Genomic DNA, 9,257 nt, shown 5'->3' with positions numbered 1-9,257 from the left:
TATTTTAGCTACCTAATTTAGTGTGCGTTTTGTCGTGGTTTCATGTGATATTACATGTTTTGCTATGTTTTGGCACAGGAATTGGAAGAAGTAGAGATGGAGCTGCTGATTGGAAGAAATTGGAGAAAGACGAGCTGTCGATGGATATTTGATGTGAAGATGGAAGAAAGAGAGATTGGGCTTTTAATTTACTTGTTATATTTTTATGAAGCCCAAAACTCTTAATGTTATTTTATTTTGGATTTTAATTAAGTTTAGGGCCGAAGCCCATGATTATTAAGGTTAAGCGGCCTAGAAGGATTTATTTCCTTATTTTTGGTGTCAAGGCCGCGTAGATTGAGGGAGATTAGGACTCTTATTTTAATTGCACTAGAACTCAGCCGCAACTTTACTTTTATTAGGTTTTGATTTTAGTTTGATACACATTCACTTTGCAATATACTGCAGCCGCACTCTTTGATTTCTTAATAGAATAGTTGACTTTTGCTTTTTGATTCTTCATGCAATTGAATTTACTTCCATGCAATTCAATTTTCAGTTCATGCAATTTTTCGATTCTCACGTCCTTTAGCATTTAGAATTCCCTTGTTCAATTTTTACTTTTGTAGTGACCCGCTCTTTTATATATTTTAAATCTAGTAATGAGTGTTTATTTTTGTTCATCAGTGAATGAAAACGGTTTTTATCCTAATATGAATTCAGCTTATGATCCTGAATTTATATTGTTAAAGCAGTTAATGATATTATTTGAGAGTTATAACTGACTTAGCAAAGTCACGTTATTTATTTAAGCAAGATGAAATTAGATTTTATCTTTATTCAAGTTGTGATTTATTTCTGACTCGTGAGTTAATTAAATCTGCGGATTTAATTTAAATATTAGAATAACAAACGAATTAAATCTACGGATTTAATTTAGATTCATTTTATAATTTATCGATTTAAGCGAGAAATCACATGTCGAAATACGAGATTTATTTAAATAAACAGTATCAAGCATATACGAGCACACGATCCATCTTACAGTTACAGAATCACCAAGACAGAGAAAATACATCAATAATTCTCCTCTACATTTTTTTTCCTTTCTTTTTCTTCTCTTTTTCTTTCCATTAATTTTGTTCCCCACTCCATTTTACCACTAAATCTACTTTTTGACTTTCACCACCATTTTCCCCACCACTTTCACCACCAACTCAATTATGCAACAACACATATTGTTCCAGCCATCAAGTCTTTTCTTCCCTCACCAAAACGTGTAGAAGAAGTTGAGAAAGGGAGAGAGAGTTTCCTCCAACTTCAAATTGTAACTTGAAGAGGTATATACTAAGCTTCTTTATTTTGAATTCAGTTGCATATCATCCAAACGGTTCCCAAAAATTCTCAAATTAATTGTGTATCATCTTTCATACATTTTCTATATTTTGGTAAAATTTCAGAATATTTAGAGCTCGCATGATTTATTTATGAATTTGTAAACATCACTGCCCATCTGGAATACATTTTTGGTAAACAATCTTTGGGAGATCATAAGTAAAGTTTCAATCGGTGAAAACCTTTGAAACTTGAATATGTCACTCTAGACTCCCGTATCTTTCTTTTGACATCGGCCTCACCATTTTTGAGTAAGGGAAACAACCGGTATAAATTCTTGAAATCTAGTTCTTATTCCATGTACCATCCAGTAGATTTTACAAACCTACGACTTTGAGGTGGAAAAGGCAGACTTAAATATTTGATTCTCAAGCCTATCTTTCTAATGAATATTCACTGACATGTTGGGAACTTACTTGTTCAGGTTTAGAATTTTTGGTGAAGCTTAAAGTGGTTTTTCCGATTTATCTTCTGAATCTGCCAAACTTGAACTCTTTTTGTGCACTGAACTTTAGATAGTCATATCTTCTAAACCATGAAGGTTCTTAGAGTAAATCCAACTGGAGAGTGTTATGATCTCTCCCTAGTTTCCAGATTGACCTTTGGGGTTCCCAGTGGAGTTTTGTAAAGGGAGATATGAATTTTTAAAGAAAGCCCACTGACTTGGTTGTAATCTGGAAATATGAAATTTACAGATTTTTGCTTGTTAAATACCCATCTTTGAGAGGGCATATCTTGCTCGTTTGAATTGTTTTTCATTCGATTCAAATTGGAGAATGATCATTGAAATGTCTAGTTTCCAGAATGTCTTTTGGAGCCTCATTTGGAGATCCGAGGTAGATTTGGTGTCTGTTGTAAAACAACCCCTTAAGAGCTCAAGTTGTTGAATTATTTTCTATGTATCAAAGTTTATTTTAAAGGATGTTTCGTGAAAGATTTAGTATATGTGCGTAACAAGTTTGGGACTATTTATTTTAAATGAGGTCCGTTCTTTATTTAAATTAGGATGGACTTTTAATGGATATTTTTGGGATTAAACTATTATTTCTTGATTTATATAAATTATTTTTAAGGACTTATAAATATGAATTTCGTAGGCCTACTGACCTACTGTGATCGACGGTTTGTCGATGTCTAACAGCTTTGAAAATTTTATAGCAAGTCCCTACATGAGTCTTGAGTACCCTGGTAAAATTTCAAGCCATTCCAACTTCGTATGATACTTCTTTAAAATGCAAAACCTAAACTGCACATTACTACTGAGAATTTCAGAGAACAGAGAAAAGAGTCATTTATTTCAGTAGCTTCCTGGGTGATCTAGCTTTCCAAATTTTTATGGTATTAAACTTATTGTGTTATTTAGATATCCACCAAAGTTGAGCCCAGTTTGACAACGTTTACTATTTTTCAAAAATACAAGTTTTCGATTGTTCAAAACTGCCGAACATGGTAGATCGTGGTAAAAACGTCATATCTCTCAAACCACTTGGAGTTTTCGACTCTATTTTTTTTTATATGAAACTAGACTCGAAGATCTTTCTTTCGGTATGAGTCTCGAGTCCAGGAGATGTCGGAGTCAGAACAGATTAAATTTTGAAGTTGAGTCAGTGTAAAAGCAGAGCATGTTTTGATGATGTTTGATTGTGATTCTTATGTGCCTTATGTTGAGCCTTTTTATTTTATTTTATTTTTTTTAATTTTATAACATTACTTGTTCTTATTTATTAAGCCCGATTAATTATGAGATTATAAAGCGAATAAGTTGAAGTATTTATTTTCTATTGACTACGAGGAACGGGGTTTATTTAATTGACGGATTAGAACACCCGATGAGAACGGATTGATTATGATAATCTATCCGACCTCATGTGACGAGCCTTATTTAAATTATTTTATTTCGACAATTAGGATTTATAATAGAATTTCCCAGATTATTATCTCAGAATAATAATTATCGGAATATGAGTCATGCATAGTTAAATTACGCATTCTCATTAATTGAGGATTTTATTCGAGCAGTATCTTATTTATATTCTCGTAATAAAGGTCAAACACGAGATTAATAATCAGTCAAGGAGCTACTGTACCACAGAAAATTTCTATCAGGTGGGTTACTTTCATATATATCAAATGAGTTTAATGTTATGTTTGAACAGTTATTTCATTGCAAAATCTTTGAACTGAAAATTATTTCAACTGTTGTCTTGCCATAAATATTTCAATGTTTGGTATGATATCTATCTGATGTGGCTTTGCCAGTTATTATGAAATCGAATTCGGGTCCTGAGCAGTTGATAGCTATCCTGTCAGGGCTAGTGTACACCAGTGACCGTGAGTCATCTAGCGGGTTGGCCGGTCAAGTGTCCGTGAGAGGTGGCCACCTCTCCGGCACACAGTTCCAGATATGATAGATTACAAGAGAACTTAGTCTGCAGACGAACTTTAAGAATCACAAATGAATTTAGTAAGCTTGGGCCTTTTTAGCGAAAAACTCCCTTGCTGTACTGTTTATGATGGCATGACAATTTACAACTTTACGAAGCATGTTATATTTCATAGTAGGCATATGTGCCCACTGAGTACTTTTGTACTCAGCCCTGCATATATTTCTAAATGTGCAGGTTGAGCAGCTGCCGATGGTGATGAAGTGACGAGCGGGACTCTTTTGTCTTATTATGTATTAATGAACTCTAGGGTTACATGTCTTCATACATGTAATCAGAACCTTATTCCGCTGCGTACTCAGAAGTTGTATACTATTTTGGATAAGTCGGAGTTATCCGAACTTATTAGTTATTTGAATCTATACGACTAAAACTTCGTTATATTATAAATATTCCTTTTGTTAAATGATGAAATGTGATTCTTCTTTGTTTAATTATCCCCTTTCTACCCCGCTTCTAATATCCCTCCATTAGTCACGGTTTCCCGGCTTAATTATCCTTAATTAGGTTCGGTCGTGACAGAGTGGTATCAGAGCAGTTCATTTGCTCTGAACCCTAGAGTTAGCCCATTTTTCTAGTATGATCACTAGTATATATGAGTCAGTCAGCCAAAGCTCATCACTTCATCACATCGTCATGCTCAGCAAGAAAGAAGGTGGTAATGATTTTAAAACATTGAGAAGTTCACGTTTTATATGAATGTACTGATGCTTACATTCAAGTTTTATGCTTTATTGATTGATTAGATATCTCAATGAACTTAGATGCGTTAAGAATGCATGATCACTGTTACGAGCAGAACAATAGAAGCTAGAAACTCAGTTATATTTCACTATAGCCATGGTGAAGAGCTAAGAAAGAGGAAGAGAATCCAATGAAAGCAGTGCAAGCAGAGTGCCACGCACGAATCACTGAAGCAGGCATAGTTCTTCATTCAGGTTGTTCACGCGTGACAGAACACCGAATCGACTATTGCCTTATTTGATGATAGATCACGTTAGTCATTGCTCGTAGCGACGAGTGTGACTTATGTAATCAGTTAGCTATCGCATAATGAGCTAAGACTCATTACTAACTCTCGATTATCACCAGTTATGGCATGAAGAGAACCTTCATGATTTATGTTCGAACTTCATAGTCAGACTCACATGCAGTTATAACACTTTGTGTATGATGTTATAGCATCGCGATTAAAACTATCAGCTTATAGTTTCAGATATTCGGAACCATTCTACTTATAGTACCTATCGCAATGGATAAGGACATGACTAAGAATCTCTATTGATTACGATCACCTGCTACAAATCGAAAGGAGGATAGGTGCCATGGGTAACTAGAAGTTACCAACCATTATGATTGACTAGAAAAATCTATACAAGTGCGTAAGACGGGAGGAGTTCCTGAAGATGGTTTGGAGTTTAACAAGAGCTAGAAATATCGACAATGGTTCGATGTTAAAGTTAAGAGATTGAGATTATGATGAGAGACTAAGCAGGTTAAGTATGCATACCTTAGTCGATCAGAGACATTCCCCAGTTAGAACATTTTAGACCAAACATTCAGTTTAGTAGCCAGAATGCAAGCATTGACTAAGGTCATTCCATGACTTAGAATTACACATGGGGACACATACCCTATAAAGGTACTCAGATGAGCAAAAGCTATTTCCTTATTGAATGCGTGATGATTCAGAAGGTCTTTTGCAATAACACGGAAGAGTGCTTCAAATTATATGGTTGCATTTCAAGCGCTATGTGAAGGAACACTAAGTACTAGAAGTACTACATTAAGATCATATAGAGGAACATTATTGAGTAAGGTCGAGCCTACCTTATTTCGCCTATAGAAAATGTTTAAGGATTGCATTAAACTAGGAGGCAGACTCCAAGTTTGAGAAGCTCTAGAATATTCTCAAGGACATGTTCAAGATATTAAGAAGAAAGTGGTGATTTTAGACCAAATATACCTTTTGCAGCCAAGGAACAAGAATTGCCAAGTTCGGAAAAGTATTTCCGAATGACTGAGAAGTAGTTGTGTCGGACCTGGCCAGTCCACATGGCCAAAATCTCAGTAGTCGTCATATATGGGTCTTTAAACCTATATATTTTAAACCTTCATCTGAAAAGCCAAACGGGTTCAGACTATTAGGTCATTTCGTTGCGACCTTTCAGTCAATTCATTTCTACCCTATGGTTATTCATTTTCAATTGTTTGGCAAATTATTGAAACACTTTGCCTAATTGCCATTTGTTATTTGAATCATTGCGATCTACTAGTTGTTGGTAGATTTTCTGTGACCCAAGGACAAACAGATACTTATCTGATTAAATCAGTCAAACACATATGCTTCAACCCAAGGGTCAAGCACGTAATGCATACAGACAATCTCTTGTGCATTTAGTAGGACCTTATTTGTGTATTTCGAAAACGATGATCATTTCGATGCTTTTGTATGCCCCTATGTTGGCTTAGTTATTTTGACTAGTATTAGTACGGAAACGCTGGTTAATAGGGCATTTTGGAATTGAGATCTTTCATGATGAATTTGCAAGATAGCCAGTTCATCATGTATAATGCTTGAATAGATCACCATATTTAGATTCAAATGTTGATGAAATAGTCCTCATTGATACTAATTTCCCATGTCTATGTAGCGACCCTATCAGTCTTTCGCGGCAAGTCGAACCGCTATGTTTTATTTATATGTTCGCTTAAGTTTTAGCAGGAGCAGAACTCGATGAGTTAAGGAGTAACTATAGAAACGATAGTATGTCCTTATTGCATTTTAATGCGCTGATAACTTGTGTTTTTACTCATTAGAATGCCACCAAGACGAGGGCGTCCGAGAGGAGGGGGAAGGATTCCCCGTAATGATGAGAGAGGCCCAGAAGCAGGGCCAGAACCTGAATTAGTTCAACCACCTGTTCAGCCAGAACGGCGGATTGAGGAATTATTCTTGCGACAGAACCCACCTACCTTCAACGGGACAGGAGACCCGGCAGAAGCTGAGACTTGGGTTCGCGCTATTGAACGCATTTTCAACTTCCTGCGTTGCACCGACCAAGAACGCCTGACTTGTATGTCCTTTCAGTTGACTGGGTCAGCTGATTTCTGGTGGGAAGCAAGGATGAAAACGATGACAGCAGAGCAGTTAGAAAACCTGACTTGGGAACAATTCAAAGCCGGTATATATGACAAGTATATACCCAAGAGCTACCGCAAGAAAAAGGAGGCTGAATTTTACAATCTGAAACAAGGAAAGATGTCGGTAACTCAATACGACAGGATGTTCTGCGATATGTCTAGATATACGCCGGAACAAGTTGACACAGATGAGAAGATGGCTGAAAAGTTTTGTGCCGGTCTGAGGCACGAGATTAGGATGGCTTTGGCAAGCCACGGAGGATTGTCTTACACTGAGTCGCTCAGCCGAGCGTTAGACATTGAGGCAGCCATGCCAGGAGAAAGACTTGCAATTATACCTGCGCCAGCACCTCCACATGATCAAAATCATAATCAGAATTTCAAAGGAAAGAGGAGATGGGACAACAGTAACCCGAACCAAGGCGAGAAGAGGCCATGGCAGGGACGGGTCTTCCAGTCACAAGGTTATGGAAGCCAGGGCGCACCGAAACAGATGGGAAATAACCAACAAAGAGCCCCACATTGTCCCAAATGTAACAAAAGTCATATGGGAATTTGTAAGGCCGGCAGTGATAGTTGCTATATCTGCAACCAGAAGGGGCACTATGCAAATCGGTGCCCGAATAAGCAACATGGAACGAGTTTAAGGCCAAACCCACCTATCCAGGCTCCACATCTGCAAGCAATCCAAGCTTTGCCCCAACAATACCCAAGGCAGCAACCACAGTATCAGCAGCCACAGCAACACCAACAGCTACAGTACCAACCACAACCTCAACAACCGTATCAGCAACAGGCCCGCCAACAACAGCAGCGACAACAGAAACAACATGAAAAGTCTCGTCATGCTAGAGCCTAGGCTATAAGGCAGAAGCAGCCCGAGAACAACCAGGGAAACCTGGCAGGTATGGGCATGCTACTCAATACTCCTGTTGTACTTCTATTTGATACGGGCGCATCGCATACTTTCATTTCAAGTACATGTGTCGACACCTTAAAACTTAAAATGGAAAGAGCTGACCAGGAGTTGAGTATATCATCACCTATAGGAGGGATGACGACAGTAGATCATGTGTGCTTGAACCTAGAACTGAACATAGGGTCACTCAAGCTTGTAGTGAACAACTCGTATGTTATACCGATGGGAGATGTGGACATAATCCTAGGAATGGACTGGCTAGCCGAGAACTATGCCACCATCCTATGTAATGAAAGACGAATATCATTCCGATCCCCAGGAAGGGAGCCGTCACATTTCCACGGAATTAGCATGGGGAGAAGAAAGATGATCATCTCCGCTCTGCAAGTAACAAAAATGATGAATAAGGGATACCCAGCTTACCTCGTATACTTGCACGGAGAACTGGGAACTGAAAGGAGCATAGAAGATGTAGCAATTGTACGGGACTTTTCAGATGTATTTCCAGAGATTCTGCCAGGGCCACCGCCGGACAGACCAATTGAGTTTACCATTGATTTGGAGCCCGGGGCAGCTCCCATTTCGAAGGCACCGTACCGGATGGCTCCTAAAGAGTTGGAAGAACTCAAGATACAACTGCAAGAACTTTTGGAACTTGGATTCATTAGGCCAAGTGTATCACCTTGGGGTACACCCGTACTTTTCGTGAAGAAAAAGGATGGCACATTGCGAATGTGCATAGACTATAGGGAACTGAACAAAGTGACACTGAAGAACAAATATCCTTTACCAAGGATAGATGACCTTTTCGACCAGCTCAAGGGAGTAAGCGTGTTCTCGAAGATTGATTTGCGGTCTGGTTATCACCAGCTGAAGATTCGACCAGAAGACGTACCTAAGACGGCATTTCGAACTAGGTATGGCCACTATGAATTTGTAGTTGTGCCATTCGGGCTAACTAATGCGCCAGCCGTGTTCATGGACCTCATGAATCGAGTGTTCCATCCGTACTTAGACAAATTTGTCTTGGTATTCATAGATGACATCCTGATATACTCGAAGAATGAGAAAGACCATGAGGAACATCTGAGAATTGTTCTAGAAACGTTGAGGACGTAGCGCCTTTATGCCAAATTCAGCAAGTGCGAGTTTTGGCTCAACGAAGTCACGTTTTTAGGACATATTGTATCATCAGAAGGGATTAAAGTGGACCCTGAAAAAGTGCAAGCGGTGCGTGAATGGAGATCGCCTACTAACCCTAATGAGATAAGAAGTTTCTTAGGATTGGCAGGTTACTATCGGAGGTTTATGGAAGGATTTTCCAAAATTGCAAGGCCAATGACGCAACTACTCAGGAAGGGAATAAAATTTTCTTG

At 38.2% G+C, this 9,257-nt stretch overlaps 1 long non-coding RNA gene across 1 annotated transcript; it reads left to right on the top strand.

The window, feature by feature from the left end:
• Positions 1 to 909: 909 nt before the first annotated feature.
• LOC131012782 (uncharacterized) lies at positions 910 to 4,245 on the top strand. Its single transcript, XR_009097438.1, has 2 exons — positions 910 to 3,480; positions 3,996 to 4,245. It is a non-coding gene; the product is annotated as an uncharacterized LOC131012782 (long non-coding RNA).
• The last annotated feature ends 5,012 nt before the right edge of the window (positions 4,246 to 9,257 follow it).

This window comes from Salvia miltiorrhiza, chromosome 2 (assembly GCF_028751815.1).
Source record: "Salvia miltiorrhiza cultivar Shanhuang (shh) chromosome 2, IMPLAD_Smil_shh, whole genome shotgun sequence".
Taxonomy (NCBI): domain Eukaryota; kingdom Viridiplantae; phylum Streptophyta; class Magnoliopsida; order Lamiales; family Lamiaceae; genus Salvia; species Salvia miltiorrhiza.
This window is presented reverse-complemented; position numbering and strand designations above follow the sequence as displayed.